The 17,918-nt window shown below is 43.7% G+C and overlaps 1 protein-coding gene across 4 annotated transcripts in view; it reads left to right on the top strand.

The window, feature by feature from the left end:
• Positions 1 to 532: 532 nt before the first annotated feature.
• Positions 533 to 17,918, top strand: part of TBL1X (transducin beta like 1 X-linked) — a 197,839-nt gene continuing 180,453 nt past the window's right edge. For all 4 annotated transcript variants that reach the window (XM_052664954.1, XM_052664952.1, XM_052664953.1 and 1 more), the window contains exon 1: positions 533 to 792. The gene's annotated coding sequence lies outside the window, so the exon portion shown is untranslated. The remainder of the gene's footprint in view (positions 793 to 17,918) is intronic.

Here is a 17,918-nt window from a genome sequence, read left to right as displayed (position 1 = left end):
GCCGAGCGCTGACCCGCCAGGCGGAAACAACGCCCGGCGGCGGCTGCGGGGGGAGGGGCGGCCGCACGGCGCGGCGCGGCGGCCGCGTTGCATCATTCCGCGGGCACGGCGGGTGTGCGCCCGCAGCCGAGCGGCCCCGCGCCCGTTCCCGTCGCACCCCGCACCCCGCACCCCGGCGCGCGGTTACACCTTCCCCTCGGCCCTCCGTCGGTGGCGGCGGCGGCTGGAGCGCCCGGGGCCTGGGCTCGCCCGGTCACGGCGGCGGGGAGCCGAAGGGGTGGGGGGAGGGGAGGTTTCCTCCGCGTGTGCGCGGCGTGGGAGCGGCGCTCCGCGTGGGAGCGCGGCGCGGGGGTTCCCCCAGGGCGGCCGGCGGGCAGGGCAGCCCCGCACGCTGCCGGGGGCGGGGGCGCGGCCGCTCGCCCCCCCACCGGCCCTCCTCGCCCCGCCGCCCGCCCCCGTCCTTCCCGCCCGGCAGTGGCGGCGGCGGCGGGCTCCGGGCGCGGCCCGCTCCCCTCAGCGCCGCTCCCGCCGCCGCCGCGCGCCCGCGGCCGCCATTCCGCCCCAAAACTTTCCGCTCTCCCCTTCCCACTCTCCGGGACTTCCTTGTGTGCGCCGAGGGGGAGGAGGAGGCGTGCGCGGCGGCGGCGGCGCGGGGGGGTTCGCAGGCTGCTGGCGGGCTGGCCGGGACCCCGGCACCAGGAGTTGCACCATGCGCGGCAAGTGAGGGAAAGTCCGCCCCAGGCTCTCCCGCCGCCCCCGGAGCGGAGCCGCGCCCGCAGCGCCCGCGCGCAGGTGAGTGTCCGGGCGGGGAGCGCCGCTGCCCGCCGCGTTTGTGCTGGCTGCGTGCGGCCGCGAGCGCCCTTCCAGCCTCGGGGCTCCGCCGCCGCCACCACCACCAAGTTGTGGAAACCCGGCGCGTTTCTGTCCCTCTCTTTTTATTTGGTTAATGCTTTCGTTTTTCTGTATGCGTATAGATGTGTGTACGTTGATGTGTTTTGCGGCACGACGTGCGAACCCCGGGCAGGGCGCGTGTGTGTGTGTGTGTGCGCGCCAGCTGCCCGCGCCCACCGCCGCCGTCCGCGGGCTCAGGGAGAGGGCAGAGAGCGGAGAGCCGCGGGGCAGCGCGGTGCGGGGCAGGGGGGAGGGGAGCCCATTCATCCCGCTTTGCGGCGCGGCCGACTTGGCTCCTCAGCGTGGGTAAACAAGCGGCCTCCCCCGGGCGGGCAGCGCTCGGGGCAGGGCGCGGCGCTCCGGACCTGTTGCGCGCCCCGAGGCCGGCGGTGGGAGCGGGGAGGCACGGCGGGCACCTCCCTCCTCGCCTCCTTCTTTCCCTCCGCCCGCGGGTGTCGTCCGGCTGCGCCTGGGGTAACGCGGCGGAGGGGTGTTGTAAAGGCTGGTGACCCCTGACCTGTTTTAACGCCGTGTCGGTGGATCGCCAGATGGACACCCGGTATAGAAAGAGGGGGGAAAGCAACGAAGCCACACCCTAAAAGTTAGGTTGGTAGATCGGTTTTTGGGAGCCGGTGCTCGGGAGCGAGCGCTGCCCCAGCGCGTGTCCCGCTGCTCCCCAAAGGAGCCGAGCGGTGTTCTGCCCTCGACGTGCGGTGAGCGCCGAGGGGGAGGGGAGCGGAACCGGCCTCGCTGTGTTGCAAGGGAAGGGGAACGGCCGGAGTGGTGCCGCCGGAGCTGAAGCACCCCAGCGAAAGGAACGGCCCCGAGTGTGGAGTCTGAGTTGTGAGAACTGTGTTTGAGGCTGATGGTGTGAAAATAAATAGGTTGTGCCAGGTAGAAATCTGATTGTAGGTTCAAGAAACGTCTGGATGAGGCACATGGGGACACTATTTAGTGGATGGTGGTGTTGATGGGCGGGCAACTGGGCTGTATGGGCTTAGAGATCTTTTTCCAACCCGAATGTTTCTGTATAGCTTGTCAGTAATAAACACGAGGTCTCCACTGGTGACAAATACAGCCCTGCATCTCCTGTCCTTTGCCTGCTGATCAGCGGTCCCCTAAGCGAGGCATGCATGATGTGCACCATCACACACCTCGCTTGCCATGTGCTCGCATGTGCTGCACGAGGCCTCTTCCTCTCCTGCACTTAGTGCACCACTGGGTACAGAGACACCGGGCAGGTTTTGGAATAACTCTATGATTTCTGTGATTGCTGGAGAACAGGGCAATGTGTTTGGCGTGTTTTGGTGGAGTTTGTTCCTGATCTGATTCTGTTTTTAACAATTACGGGTAGTAATCACAGCATCTCAATGACAGTAATGGTTTTTTTTTTAAAAAAAAAAAAAACAAAAAAACACACGGTGGGAAGGAAAAAAAGCACTGTGGGGGGATGATGCTGCTATGTGAACAATGCATTGAACCTCTATTGGGCTACGTGCAGTAATGGCAAAACCAGTAGAGGTTTGAGCGGAATTGTTGTTTATCTCAGTTTAATACCTCTGGTGATCTAAGGAACAATCCGGGTTGTTTTTTCTCTTCTTAAGATATGTTTTGGAACCAGAGGGATGTAAGGATTTTGCGTGCTTGTGAACATTGGCAGCTACACAACTGTTCGAGTCTCATAGGACAAAAAAAGAAAAACCCTCTGCAAATAGTTTGTCATCTGAATGTATCCTCTGCCTTGTCCCTCTTGGTAACACCAGTGCCTGTTGTCTGTCATACTGTGGACGATGAGTTATTTTTGCTGTTACATTCCATGAATAAAGCTCCTTGTTCATCTTTTCAGTGGGTGGCAAGTATCCCCTGCACCCTCCAAGAGGAGTACCAGGAGAGTGAAAGTCAGTTAAATTATTGATAGAGAAGGGGTACATGCCAGCACTTTTGCTCTGCCACATTTACCTGTTGTGGTCCTCACCTTTATTCACAGATGGGCTTTTCCCATCCCCACGGCAGCAGGACCAGAAATAGACCTGTGGTCCACTTCTTGGAAGAACCTCCTCAGCTGAGACCCCACTGGTGGCAGCAGTTACTGAAGGCTTCCAGCCCTGAGCCTCAAGGGTATTGATGAGAACATGCTTGAGTGCAAGCGACATATTGTTTCACTGTTGTTTCTTGGTAGAAATGTAATTCAGCTGTGAGATGCACTTGGGATTTGGTGGTGCTCTGAACTTGGTTCAGCTCAGAGGTTGGCTGGAGAACCTATCCCAGGGCTTTGTTGGCATGCTTTGGCACGCTCTTGCTATTTTCTGTTGACAGCTTTTAAAGTTCAGTGCTAGAATTCACGCTGTAGTTTGTTTTGAACTGACGTTGTTTATATTTTAGTAGTGCCAAGGGGCCCTCGTACAAATCAGGGCCGTTTGGGGAATATCCTAGATGACAGCTCCCATCCTGAAAAGGTTGTAATCGGAGTGAGAGAGACAGGAAACCAGGAAGGTGAATGGTGGAAAAAACTGACTCAGGGGAACAGCAGCTGGTGGGAGTGCTGTGTGTACTGGACAGCAGTGTGACCTCGCCTGGTGAAGAGAACAGAGTTGTTGTTAGCACCTGGAGGTGCCACCACTGATGGATCAGGTTGCTCTGTGCAGCCAAGGTGCTGGCGTCCCTTGGCCTCTGCTGATGCAGACCTTTTAATTCACAGTATTATTGTAAGTTACGTACACCAGCCTGCCTGTAAAACAAATAAGGTTTTGTAGCTCTTGAGGGCAGATTCTTTTTCATAATCTTCATTATGAGGCAAGATGGAAGTAATTTTGTAAACTCTTTTTCAGCTGCTAAATTAAACCCCGTTCCCTCTTTCCCTCCTTGCTTTTGCCTATTTTTAGTTAAGAGGAAATAGCTGACCTCTTTACAACAAGAACCCAGACCCCCTGGGTGCCATTTATAGGTTCCTACCTAATGGCCTACTTGGATAAGTTGGTCGAATATTAAACAAAAACATTGGAACTACATCTCTGTGTAGGAATAGCAGCCTTCCCGTAAATACAAAATCTATCATTTTAATGATAGTGTTACAAATGTCTAAAGGTGAAAAATGGATTTTAGGTTGGTTTTCTTTGGTAGACGTGAGGATATTTTATTCCTTCATTTATTTATTTTTTGTGGCAGTCTGGTCATTAATATCATGGAATTTCATTTGAGAACGACCGATGGTGAGTTGTTTTAAAAACACAAGAAGCCTTTGGAGTGCTTGAAAAGCTAAGTGGTGTCAGATACTCAGTTTCATAAGGAAAAGTCATCCTTTCTTACCAATTTTCATCTTGTGCAGACATCCTAGACGGAGAATCATAAATTATGGCTACTAATATTTGGTAATTACATACAAGTATAATAAAATTGCTTCTGCAAGCTTGACTGAAAACAAACTGAAGTGTGAGTATACGATTGTTTTTGAATGTTAAGGAGCACAGTCATCTTGCATTACTTTTCTTGAGCATGTTTGTGTTTCATTGAAGTGGCACTGATGCCTTGATATTATTGCGCTATAGAGAGGTGTGATGAATTTCTTTGTTGCTTTAGCAGAGAAGAATGTGTGGATGTACATGTAGTCTTTGCACGGCCTCCATAATACCCTGTTCATGTCCTGTCCACCAACGCTCTGATGGTATCTGGTTCTTAGTGTGCCTGCAGAAGAAGAGGCTTGGGGTTAGGCACATCTGGTGGCTCAACTCCTGGTTTTATCACTGCGTTGACTTTGTGCAATAATAGGAGGATCATAGTTATTTAACCCCGTTTCTTGACCTTCTCTGTTTGTAGCACAGGCAATCAATACGTATCTGCTTGTCCTCTTTAAATTGGAGAGCATGTAGAAATTCATTAATTTATATGATGTTACAGTGGAATTTTTTGCTGGTAGTATTCATGCAGTATAAAGTCACACCGATGTTTCTGTAGCATGAAGAAGCGTTTATTTCAGTAGTTCAACTAAGCGTGGTGCATTAATCCAGTTTGGCTCTTCGTTGCATCTTGCTCATTTCCTCCAAGAAGTCACACAGTGCACAGAGTACCTGAACAAATCCCCGCCTCTTGATGCCGAGGCGATAAGCCTGGTGGGTGCCTTTGAGCAGGCAAGGAGCTTCAAAGTGCAGAGTGATTACATATACTTACTTATCATGGCATTACTTTGTCTAATTCGGTGCCAAGTTTTATTGACTGCCTTTGGAAGGTGAAACAGGGCTTTTAAAAAAGCAGTATTCTCTACTAATTTATAGTGGTTCCTCTATGCATCTCTCTGCTGCAAAACAGCGTTGTATTTACTGACCTAAATTTCATCCGACCCCCTAAGTCTCAGTTACCTTTTAACCTTCTACTGTTATGTAGTGAGTTTAGAATGTTTTATCATGTGAAACCGTATTTTTTATTAGGTGGAAAGATATGGTAACATCAGATATTATTTTATTTTTTCCCTACTGAAACACAACCTTTTTATATCTACAGTAAATTATTGATGCGGCAAAGAAGCACGTTTTTTTTTCTTTTTTTTTTTTCCCTCAGGCATTAAAAAAACTTGGAAAATACTCTTTGACGTTGCCTTTAAGAAAACAAAGAGGATTTTCTTCCGATGGATGGAATCCCTCTGTCATTCTGCAGGGTAATATGTTTGTTGAGCTCTTGTTTGGAGGCAGCAAACTGCCCACTGGCTTCTGGGGCACTGTGCTGTGTAGCACTGTCTGCTCCTGGTGAATCCTGGTGAATCACTGAGCAGGGGCTGCAAAACAGTCTCTGCAGATCAAGATTAAAACCAACCCTTGCAACTTGTATTTCTGAGCGGGAGAATCTTGTGTTAGAACATCAGTGGTGGGACGATTCTGTTGCCATGTTGTGATTAAGATGTATATGGCTGTTATTACACATTCTGTGTTTAAAGTGTCCATGGATGTGTCTGCTGGTTTGAACACAGTCCAGTAGCCTACAGCGAGATCACTGGAAGTTCTTCCAGAAGAGCTGACCTTCATAGTGCATGGTTCATAAGTACATGAGACCTTTCTAAAATTAAGCCTAAATATGGAGCGTTTGCCAATCCATCCATGCTGGTTACTTACGACTAAGAATGACTGTAACCATCCAGTAGTTTCAGTGTTGTTCAGCAGCTGCAAGTTGCTTGTTGTCTCTTCGGTCTAGTCTCTGCTGGCCGGGCACGGTGCATCCAGAGATCCATTAGATTTAGGACTTTTGTTAGCACGCAGTCCCAGTTGGGAGTTAACCAGTAATCAGTTTCACTAATGTTTTTTGTTTTCTTAAATGAGCTGAGTTAATTGTCCTCTTTGTGTACACACACACACACACACACACACACACACACACACACACAGCCTTAAGAAGAAAAACAGCTTTGGGGATAAAAAAAAAAAAAGGAATCCTCCTAAGGCTGAAGAAAGGCTGAAGAAAGGTGCGATATGCTCCTAAATCCTGAGTTAGGACACGTTACAGCACCTTTAATTGCATGCATGCTGAAATGTCTCTAAGTCAGGAATGGACAGTGTGCCTGGGTGCCCCACTGAGTGTGGGGAGGCTGCTTGGCTTAGAAGTAAAATACAAGCCCTCATCTCGAAAGAGATTGAGGCAAAATTACCCTTTCTCCTAGCACTTTTCCCAGATGGAGTTGAGCTTTGCTGACAGAGTAGGACAGAGGATCCGAGCACAGACAGTGCTGTTGGTGTTGTGGGGATTAGTTTCCAAGGATATCTATCTGGGCTTTTACACTTACAAAACAAACTTAACTCTTCTTGTACCCATTACGTGCACGTAGGAATTGGACTTCTAAGAAAGGAATTTGGTTATAAAATAGATCGAAACACAGCAAATCTGATTTTTCAGGAGATATTGGTGGTGCTGCCAATTACATGCGTGCAACTGTCTTCCATTTTGGATTGACTTTGTTGTTTTGTTGTTTTTTTACTTTTTGCATCAAGTGCTGTCTTTTTTTAAGCTTCTGTGGCTTTATGTAGTAAATACAGGCCTGGTTTCGTTTTGCTTTTTAAAACTTAAAATAATGTGATGTGAAAGGCATGGATAAAAGACAGGCACGAAAATTATTCTAAGGAGGAGCATCGTCTTTCCTCTCCCAGTTCTCAGAAATGAAAGAGAAGAACAGGAGCAGGTGAACTTTTGATAACGCTGCGCGGAGTTTGCAGGATGCAGATTTTGTCATTCTTTGTGAAGGATGGTGAAGGTTTCTTTAATTCCGTTTTGACGACTACCTTGTTTTGGTTTGTTTTTTTTGATTGCAGGTATTGTAGCTCATTAAGAATTTGTGAGTCTGTTTTTGTATTGCAGAGTAACCCCAAAATGTAGGCTCTGCTTCTGCTTCTATCAATAAGTATCTTAAATAACCAGTTAATTTAAATGAGCCAATTAATTTGAAAGCGGTGCATGACAGTGTGTCATAAAAATTCATCCAGCTTCATTCTCCCAGGATTTTATGTGCTTGAAAAAAAAAAAAAAGTATAAGGCAAGCTGAAAAGGCCCACGTACAGTACTGGGGGGAGGAGGGGGAGTGAAGAGTCTATCGTATACAGCTCAAATTCACAGAAGCATCCATGTAGCAGTTACTTTCTCAATTTTTCTGAGAGACCACCGTCGTGTCTTTACTACGTGCTCTGGTGGTGCTGCATAGAGGTTAGGTTAAAAAAAATAGAGTGTAGTTTAGGCCGTGACAGGCAGTTTATAGGGAGGAGGAGGAAGAGTGGGAGGAGGTTACCATAAAAGCCAGGATTCACTGGTTTTCACTTGCTGACTGTCAAGCAGCCAACAAAAATCTTTTAGGATTGTTTTTTTTAACAGAATTTTTTCTTGCCTGAGATGGTAATGCCTTCAAAACACTTATTCCTGTGTGTTTCATCAGTGTTGTGATGGTAGTAGATACAGTATGTGGGTATCTCCTCATAGGTCAGTGTTATTTTGTGATTACAGCAGGGACTGTGTGTGTCAGTGTGTGGTTGGGTAGGTATCTCTTCTGATGTTCTGTGTCTGTATGCATATGTGAGCACTGCTGTATTCCTTTATTTTTTTTTTCATTCAAATTTTGCTTAGTGTAAGCAATATATTCTTTGTGGTATCGGGTACATCACCAACAGTGTGCATTTTGGGTTTAAAAGGAGAAACAACTTAGAAAGTGGGAAGTTTTGTGTTCTCTAATGTCAGCATGTTTAATGGCATTGTACATTGCCAATTTGACCGTACTTGGTGAATGATGGCTTTGTCCACCAGGTGCTTCATGCACAGTGAGTGTGTATGTACGTCTAATCTACAGGGAAATAAATGAATTTCTCATAGTAAAAGATGTAGTGTGTCCTGTATTTTGTACATACTTAGAAAGCATGTGGATAATGGCAGGGATTTAGCTGTACGTGTAGTCGTTCACTCTCATATCTTCATATTGCTGTGTGGTTATTTTTTCTATAAGGTAAATTTGAATATATGTCTATTGAAAGAAAAAATATGTTCCTCAGCATCTTTTTGAGACAATTGACAGGGCCCTCCTTTTTCCCAGCTGGATATTTCTAGTAGAATGTAACTTATTGGTCTGCCTCCCACCCTGCAGAACTGCTGTGAAGGTTTTGCAAATGACTTTTTGGAAGAATGTTAAAGATTAAAACAGTGTGTTAATGTACTTACAGTTAGATTATTAAAAAGTGTGAATGTAAAGTTCTGTTTTCAGTCCTGCTTTCCATCAAAGTACGAATTAGGATAGCAAAGTATCAAAAAGAAATCATGGGAAAAAAGTGTTTCCTTCCTTTTGGTATAGGGTTAGAATTAATGATTGCTTTAGTTTGTTAATCTTCAGTTAATTTGAGAGTTATTTTCTTGGAAGACAGAGTTGCATTTAGGGTATTAATTGCTTGATGGGGTTTTTCCAACCTTTCTGTACTAGCTGTTAAATTTTTTTTCTTTTATCTTTCTTTTTCCTACTAAAGAATACTTGAGTCTGTAGTGAAATTCAAGGGATTCCATTTTAGTGGATGTTTCTGATGTTCCATAGTAGTTGGTTTGGTTTTTTTTTTCTTCTTGTGAGTTCTACACCATGTGGGTAATGCCAGCAAAGACGAAGTTGGTTATACATTTGTGTCGTGAACAATCAACAGATCCATTTAAAGATACGGCCTGAAACTTACTTTTGGCACGTGCAGAAGACTTCTAGGATCAAGCCTCCTATGATGACAGTGCAGATTCTTGGTGGGTTAGGTCAGTATTTTCCAGCCCTTCCTGAAGTCTAATGATGTGCGTGACTTCAGCTTTAGGACTGAAAGTCAGTATTCTTGTAATTACGTATGTAAGAGAATGTGGTGTCCGTTTCCTGTAGCCTATGTAAGCAGTTGGGGTTTTTTTCTTTCTCTGTGTGTGTGTGTGGTAGAACTTCCATCATCTATTTTGAATGCCATTCTTATCTGAATTCTCACAGCGTTCTTTGATGTTTGGGTGGCTGACAAACAAGATGTCCATATTCAGAGTCCAGTTTCTTTAAAATGTGCAGAAGCTGTGTTGGTTTCATTTATATTTTTATAGAACTAGTATGTTGCAGTATGAAATGTAGGACTTAGAGATTAGAAATTGCAAACGCGTGTTTTAAAAGGGGACCGACTTAGGTTGGTGATTAGAGCCTGTGACTTTCTTCAGAGAAGTGCCTTTAGTTTTTCAGGCCAGCCTGTGTTGGAAGGAGTAAGAAGCCCTATAGCCACAGCCACCCATACAGCACCTGGCAGGCAGTGGCAGGATGCTCTTGTCACTGTCCATCTGTGTAATCTCAAGACTCTTCTGCCAGCTGTGGCCTACATCCAAAAAGCTCAACGTGCTGAGTCCAGCACCTGATGCTTGTCTTTTGCAGAAGGGTTACCAGCATCGTGTCCTCTGAGAAGACCACATGCAGCCTTCCCACTTGGCAAGGGAGAATCTCACGCCCTTTTACATCTTGCTTGGAGCTGTGCTTCCTCCGTTCCCTTTTGAGTCTCAGCAGCCTAGCTCTCCTTCCTTTGCATGGAGTACCAATCTCTTAGCCAACAAGTTGATGCAAATGAAACAAAGCCTTCTTGAATCCTGCCTCTGGTTTGCTGGGCACCCACCAAGCTCAGTTTGAAGGCAGCGCAGTGCTTTGTGTTAGATGCTCATTGTAGAAATAAACATCAAGGTTTCACTGCTCCTGAAAGGAAGCAAAAAAACAACAAGAAGGAAACAAAAATCCATCTGTGTCTGTGTGTTGGTGGTGTGGTGTATGTGTTTTTTTTAAATTGCTGGTTTTCACGGGGGTAGTTCTGTGTGTGTCAACAGTGAGTAAGAAAAATAAGGCAGAAAGAGCATTAAGTTTGCTCTCATTTTAAAAAACAAGTTTACCGCTTCAGCTCTTTTTTCATTTGATGACGTGGGCATTTTATAAATAGTTCCCATTCCATCAGGAGTTATTTTACATACGTGTATGATTGCACTGTTGGTGTTGTCTTAATCGTTCCCCTTGTCTTTGGAAATACATACAGTTACTTCTCTGGTGTCTCAATCGGAGCCAACATCTTGCCAGCCTATTTAATGCACTAACGTATGTGAGAAAGTGTGCCCTGTGGCCTGAGACATCATTTATGTATTTGCCAATCCCCTCAGCCATTTGATTTCTGTTTGTGCATGCTGCATTTGGTTTGCTTGAATTTATTATTGATTTCAGCAGTTTGCAAATATTACAGTGACAGACCGTTTGGTTCTGTCTCCTTTGAGCCAGCATTTTACCCTCATTAGTCTATGGATGTTTTCCTTTGAACGTTGGCCAAATGCATTCTTAAAAACAGCACAATTAAAAGGAAGGAAAAGTATGAAGGCTGTTTGACCTATTAATTGTAAGCAGCATTGTGAAACTGCATTTTAGTGTTAGACTCTGCATCGTTCCCTCTCTCAAAATCTGGCGTGGAGTCTAACACTGAAGAAAATAGAAACATACGTGTTTTGTAAGTCTTCCCTTTTGATTCTGTCAGGTTTTCTGAGATTGCCATGGTACACAGCCATTTTCTCAGATGATCCAGTTGCCATTTTCTTGTTTTGTACATTCTTGTTTGGTTTGTTTTTGAAGACTGAAGCTGCTAGGTGAGTAACAGCAGTCACAGTTATCGGTTCTCTAATTCTGTAGTTTCAAACCACAGCCTGCGAGCTGCTGGGGACTCACTGCCTCTTTTTTTAGAGACGTGGGAAAAAAAGGAAGTCTTTGTCATTCTGTGCAAATTTACTATCCAAGGTAACTTTATAGGTCCACAAATTAAAGAGATTTAAAAACCACTGATCTAATTATACTCTAAACTTCTTAAGGATGTGATGATATCTTATTTTTATGGCTTACTACTTTGTGGGTGTATATATCATTATGCAAGTAATGATTTCTGTTTTTGCAGAAGTAATTTATACCAACATTAAATTTTGGCATCGGTTTCATTACATTGTGTAGATTTCTATGAAAATAACCCTTCTGTTTTGTAGGACTGCAGTCTGTATTCTCTGACAGAACACAGGTCTGGCTGATCTTTAGTTGCACAAGAGATAACCTGAAGAGGAGCGTTTGGTTTCTCTTAGTTTGTGTTTACCAGATCTGTCATCCAGCAAGCCTGCTCAGTTGATTGCTCATCTTTTTGTTCTTTTTTTAAAATTTCTGGTCTTGTGCAGCATTGTTTTTGTTTCTAGCCATTTGTGTGGTACCGTCATGTTTTAATAAATCCTAATTCTTGCATCTTAAAATGTCAGGAATTTTGGTGTTTTTTTTTTTGATGTTGCCACATTTCTGCTCTCCCATGCTTGACAGCAGCACTCCGTGTTGATGTTAGAAGGGGTTACGTAGAGGAGGTGAGAGTGGGGGTGGGAAGTAAAACAGGCTCTGGCTGTTTACACATTCCAGGCAACCACAGATCTCCTCTCTTTGAGGCCAGAAATATTTTCCTTTTTACTATCAGTTTTGCAGATCTGGGGTATTTGGGCATGCCGCCAATAGAAATAAATAGTAATGTGTTAATCTCTCAGATTGAAATGTTCTTGTAATAAGCCGTATTTTACCTTTTTGAGCATGTGCATGAGAATAAAGGTTAACCTCACTCTGTAATTAAAATACGACGTTTTTAGAAATACTATAAGTTACAATAAGCTCTTCACTTTCTTCAGGAATTACCTACTAAAAGACAGAGTCGATCTTGCGTCCTTTCTTCTTGGTAGTTTTGTTCCACGGGGAAAGCTACACAAGCAGAATATTTTTGCTAATTAGGTTTCCTATTTTCTGCATGATATCCTTTGGCTCAAGGAGCTGACAGTGAGGCTCTTTTTCCAATTTCTATGTAATATATATATCTAAAACTTTTTTTTTTTCATTTATTTTGGAATGTGTCTGGTCTGCTTTGTGGTCTTCATTTGATGATTCTGGTTTCCAGCACTTATATTTGAGATTTCTGATGAAATCAGATACTCACTCATCCACCTTCATGCCTGTAGTTTTTTGACTGTTAGAAAGTACTTCTTGCAGTCTAAAATACAGACTGAGCACGCAAGCAGACGAATAATGATTTCTTCCAGGTTCTGCATAATGTAATAAACAGACCTCCTGTTTGTTGTTATTTATTATTAGTGTTTGTGTACATGTGATTTCCTTCCCCGAAGCTTGCTTTCTTGGTTTCTTAAAGCTGTATGCTGTGCATGCCATTATTGGTTTTCCCAAGTGGTGCAGTAATGCCACTTCATCACTCCAGCAGCTTGCTTTGTCACTGGCAGTTGATGTGGTGCAACTTGTTATTATTTCTGCTTCCCAAACCAAATTTGCTGCCCTCCAGAAATACGAGCATATAATTATGTCACAAACAAACCAAGACAGTCCCACTGAGATAACAGCTGTTTCCTTCGTTCTGAAGTCCATCCTAGGAGATGCAGTGCAAAAGGTAATTCAGGCAGCATTTTATTTTTTTTTTTCTGAAGGCATTTAATAGCTTACAACTTTCTGCATAGCTGTGGCTGTCATCTTCTCTGTGTTTAGAGATACATTTTCTGACGAGCAATAGACTGCTTCCGCTAGAGCACCAGCAAGTTGAGTAAGCACATGGTGGTATCCCTTTCTTGACTAATTTTTTAGGATCAGAGCACTGCTCTGCCGTGTAGCAACTGGATTCTAAAGCCAGAGGTGGTTGGGGATTGCTGTTGGCCAGGCTGCCTGTGCCTTTTTATTTCTGTTCTGCGACATGCACTCAGGATGGTTTGTATCCTGGCTGTGGCTCATGCTGGTTTTGATGTTAATATTTGTGTCTGTAGCATGTGTGCTTTCAGAGGCCAGGCGTTTTCAAGTATAGATACCTGTGTTAAGGACCATGGTGTTTGGAGGCTTTGAGTATGTACAGCTTCAATTGAACTCAGGGCTGCTTAGCGCCGGAACAAGTCATTACTCTTACGTGTCTCGATGTAGGGGTGCATCATAAAATTCTGACAACGTGGGATTGTTTCCCTCTGTTTCACCTAAATTAAATCGAGTAGCATTTTAAAAGTATTTTGAAGGAACGGGTCCTGCTGAGTGATCATTGCCAGTCTGTACATTGGTGTTGGTTTTCTGTTTTCGTGCGTTTCTTGAAAGAGCAAAATTTGGTGTTCTGTGTTTGAGGGCCTTTACTGTAAATGGGTAACGATGTATGCTTCCAGTGTACGTTCAGTTTCATTTCATGTAACGTTTGATTTAGTGGGAGGATTTCCTACCGTTGTAGGAGGGGTTTGCTTTAGTAGTTGTTACAAATATTTGCTACCTAAAGCCATGAAAATGTATTTTGTAATTGAAACAGTAGCAGTTGGGAACCTTGTTCTTTATTAAGCAAGCAAAGACGTTAGAGACAAAAATGCCAGATATAGTGACCTAATGCAAAACAAACCACCCCAAATGCTTCTCAAAATGAAACAGATTTACGTATTACTTACATGTCTGAATATCTGAGTATGAGTAGGGTCAAATAATGAGCTCCACCATATAAGAAGGCTAATTTGTGTGGAATAGACAGAAAAACAGGCTTGGAGGTGACCTTCCATCCAGGTAGCTTAGAAATATCAGAATGCTGCTTTAAGGACAGATGATGTTCAAGTAAATTTGATGTGAAGAACAAAATGTGGTGAACTGCTTCAGACCACTGTGGGCTTTAGAACTTGTGAAATTGTAACTTCCCTCTCATTTCTCTGTATTAAGAATATGGACACGTGTGAGGCATATTCTTGTCTGCTTAAACATCAGCAATTAATTTAAAGCTGCAACAACTGTAAAATGAAATTGTACACATGCATCTAAAGCTTATCACCTTTTTTGCTAGTAAAACCAGTTTTCTACAGCAGACCATAATGTAACAAGCTTGCGTTGCTGACCAAACAAAACAGTCTGGGATGAGTTGTGTGACAGTACAGATATTACTGTATTTAAAGTTGTTCATCAGTAATTTTAATTATTTCGAAAAGTATTTTCTTAGAATTCTCATGAATCTATCTGACGCAGTAAGAAGATCAGTAGGGCCCTGTCAAAGAGCATGTGATGTGTGATGGAAGGAGGCCATTTTAGTACTTCATTTATTTCTTCAACCCAAGCAGCGAATGAAGTGTGTGTGTTTAGGTAGTTATACCTGAATCCAGCTTTGTGTCTTCATGGTTTTGTGCTCACATCTGGGAAAAAACATGAGTAAAGAAGGTTGGTAGTACACCAGCAAGCTTCTGTTTTGAGAGAGATTCGTAGGTAAAAATAAGCTGAAAAAAAAGGTGTATTTGGCTCTTACAGGAGGAGCACCTCATTCAACTGACAGATTTTTATTTCTTTTTTACAACTGCTGTTTCAGAGAGGTTTCTGTCAAGATTGGTTTCACAGTTTTTGAACTTGTTAGTTTCAGAGCCTATTCTAGGCTAGTCTGCTTCCTGTGAAGAGTAATGTTTAATGAGATGTGGGTATCTGCCACACCGCACTGCTAACAAATAAATAGAATTGTTTTGGTCCTGCAGATCACCCTTCGCTTATTAGGTTGTATGCTCCTTTTGGGGGAGCAAGAGGTGGGAGGAAAGCAAGAGAAACAACTAGCAGTGATGACATGGGACCGTTGTACTGGGGAAGGAGGCATGCGTGCCAGATTTCCCCCAGGTTTCATCTTTCAGAGTGCTCCTATCAGTAGTTGATCTGATGGAGGCTGGTGGTGTGCCTTCCTTCTGGGAAAGTGAGTGTTTACAAAGTGCCAGTTGTCAACTCTTAGATGGGAGGTGGCCTTTCCAAAGGAGGAAATTGATTCTGAAGTGTTAATAAATTGCTACAAATTGTCACTGGGATGAATGATTAAAAAATAAATAAACAAATGAAAGGAAACCAAAACAAGCCGAATAAAAACACCCTCAACGTTCCTCACCAAACTGAAATGAAGCAGATGACAGACTTGTTACTGAGCACTGAAGGTTGTCTTTGGACATTACAATGTGAATTGATTCTCAGCTGTCCGCTTTGTGTGAGGGAAGCAGAGTGAACTTGTCGTCAAAAACATTCTTTTAAGAAGAGTCGCTATTTGTGATGATTCTGGTATGTTTACATGTATGTTTTAGAAGAAGAGAAATGACCTGTTGGTGTCTTCAAGTCTTCCAGATCAAAGAGGAGCTTTTTTTCTTTTTTAAGTAACACATCACATCCTGTTGTTTAATGCTGGAAATTTTTCTTAAATACAATTTTTTAGTTTTTATTTTTTTACAAAACTAATTTTGCCATTATAATTGCAAGCACTTTAGTTAAAATACGGATGATAAAAATAGCTTTTATATGAAATAGTTGGCTTTGCCTCCTAGCATGAGATGATTAGGCCAAAATGTTGATGTTCTCCATTGAGCTTCTTTACATAAACATGTATGCATTTATTCCAGTTGTTTCTGCAGTAGGCTGCAGACCGTTTCAGGTGCAATACAGTTGCCAGTACTGGATGGGTTGAGATTGTTCTGAAAAGGTGCAACGGTGAGTGCCAAGAGCTGATCTTTTTGCAAGTTGCAAAAATGGCTCTCACCTCCTTGAACTTACCTCATCTTTGAATTAATCTTATGGAAGCTCTGTTCCTCTAATACTTAGTTTTCCTTATCTTGAGCATTAAAAGCAAAGTGCTGTTAGCCCGCTTTGATGTATACATTTAAGCTGAATATTCAAGTGCCTTACCGGAGAGAGAGAGAGAGACTTCTTTTCCAAATATATTTGTATACTTAAAGAATATTTTTGTGAGATGTCTGTCTGTATTATAGGCCAGATATTTCTTCATACAGCATATGGCCATAGGTATTAAATATTTATACCTGTGCTTAATTGCACACACAGTCATTTCAATGAAGGAAACAGTTGTACTCAAAGGCAGGAAGTTTACAGTATGTGTGTATGTGTGTAGGGCTTTGGCATTAATTACTAGTTTATAAGAATCAATTGTCTGGAGTAGAAATGTTTTAAAATCTGTCTTATTTCACCTTTAGAGAATTTAAAAAAAAAGTTATTAAAAGCTTTTAATGAGTAATGAAAAGCTAGTTGCTAGGCCTTCTGGTTCATCTTTGTGATTTGTGTTTTTTTTCTTTTCAACTTGTACCTTAGATCCTTTCAGTGAAGCCTGGGCAGAGATTGCTGGCTGCTGTCTGCCGTGGTCATGAGTGCAAGCGAACGAGTCGAGCTACCGTGTAAATAAAATGGCATCTTATAATGAGAAAGTTAGCGACTGTTAATTGCTCAGGAAAAATGGCTGTGTACACTTGTGCTTTGAAGGGTTGCTTTCAAATTATTTCTGTATCTAGCAGTCTGAATTCTATATTCATTGGCAATAAAGACTTAATCTGCAAGTAGAAGCAAAACATGCATGTTCTAAACGTTGTCTGGTTGTGGCTAGTTTCTCCAGCTGTAGTCCTTAGTGAAGTTTACGTTCTTCTTTGGAGATGAAGGAGGCCTGTCACCAAGGGAATGAAATAATTATTGTGATGTTTGAGGAGTAAGATGAAAAGACAAGGGTGTGCATAACAGAGGAAGCTTCAGTTGAAGGAAATAGTTGTAAATAATCAGTCTAGCTCATCATGTAGGAAAAGAAATCTGTCTGCAGACTACATGAGTATAGATAGAGCTCATATGTGACTAACATAGGTTGTTCTGAAAATAGCCAGCTTTTTATTTCCATGGAGACTACAGCAGATACAAGGAGCACAATAACACTGTTTGAGCAAATTCTTAGCTACAAAGCACTGATTTTCAGTGTAGTCACCACGAGTTCTGCATTTTCACCAGCAGTGATCAAGAGCCTGCATGCCACACTTGTAACGATCTACCCCAGCACAGGTGATGCAGTGTTGCTGTCTCCCCTGCTGCAATGCACTACCCATCACCTCACTGCGCTCACATCCACTCTTTGGTCTCCGTAAGCATTCAGCAAGCATCAGTGAATGTCAACAGATGCAAAAACGGGAATTCAGTTCCACGCATTTGCTTCATTTGTACTTCCGTGTCAGCTGCCATTTTGTCTGACTGCCCCTCTGCTGCCATCTGTCATACAGTTTTGGTCTCCTGACTTGAAATGCCTTTGGGGACAGCTTCGCTCAGCTGATGGATGGAACCACTGCACCTCTTCCTCACTGAAGAGCACAAGGGAAAAATTTTACACAAAGTGTTGTACTGTGACAAAATGACTGTCAGGAGGTGTTCTGGGAAGTCAGTGAGGCGGCTGATGGCGGCAGTAGGAGGCAGCAAGGCCACCCTTGCATGGCGCAGCCCTGTGGCTGCTGAAATGCTACTGCTGTGTTGCTTCCTGTCACCGTGGGAAGATGGCAGCTGTACCCTGCACTGGAGGGGCTGGGAGGTGCTGGGGTGCCCCCCTGTAGGAGCTTACCCACCTGCTGTGGCCAGTGTTTGATGCAATTAGTTTTTACTTACTAGGTCAGCCTTAATAGGTTTCACTGATGTACCTGGGTTTTATTGCAGTTTAGCCTTCTAAATACCCAGGAGGCTTCTAAAATACAATGAT

This window comes from Tympanuchus pallidicinctus, unplaced genomic scaffold (genome assembly GCF_026119805.1).
Source record: "Tympanuchus pallidicinctus isolate F22 unplaced genomic scaffold, pur_lepc_1.0 scaffold6, whole genome shotgun sequence".
In the NCBI taxonomy this organism is placed as follows: domain Eukaryota; kingdom Metazoa; phylum Chordata; class Aves; order Galliformes; family Phasianidae; genus Tympanuchus; species Tympanuchus pallidicinctus.
The sequence above is the reverse complement of the archived record's forward strand: the minus strand, read 5'-3'. Positions and strand labels throughout refer to the sequence as shown.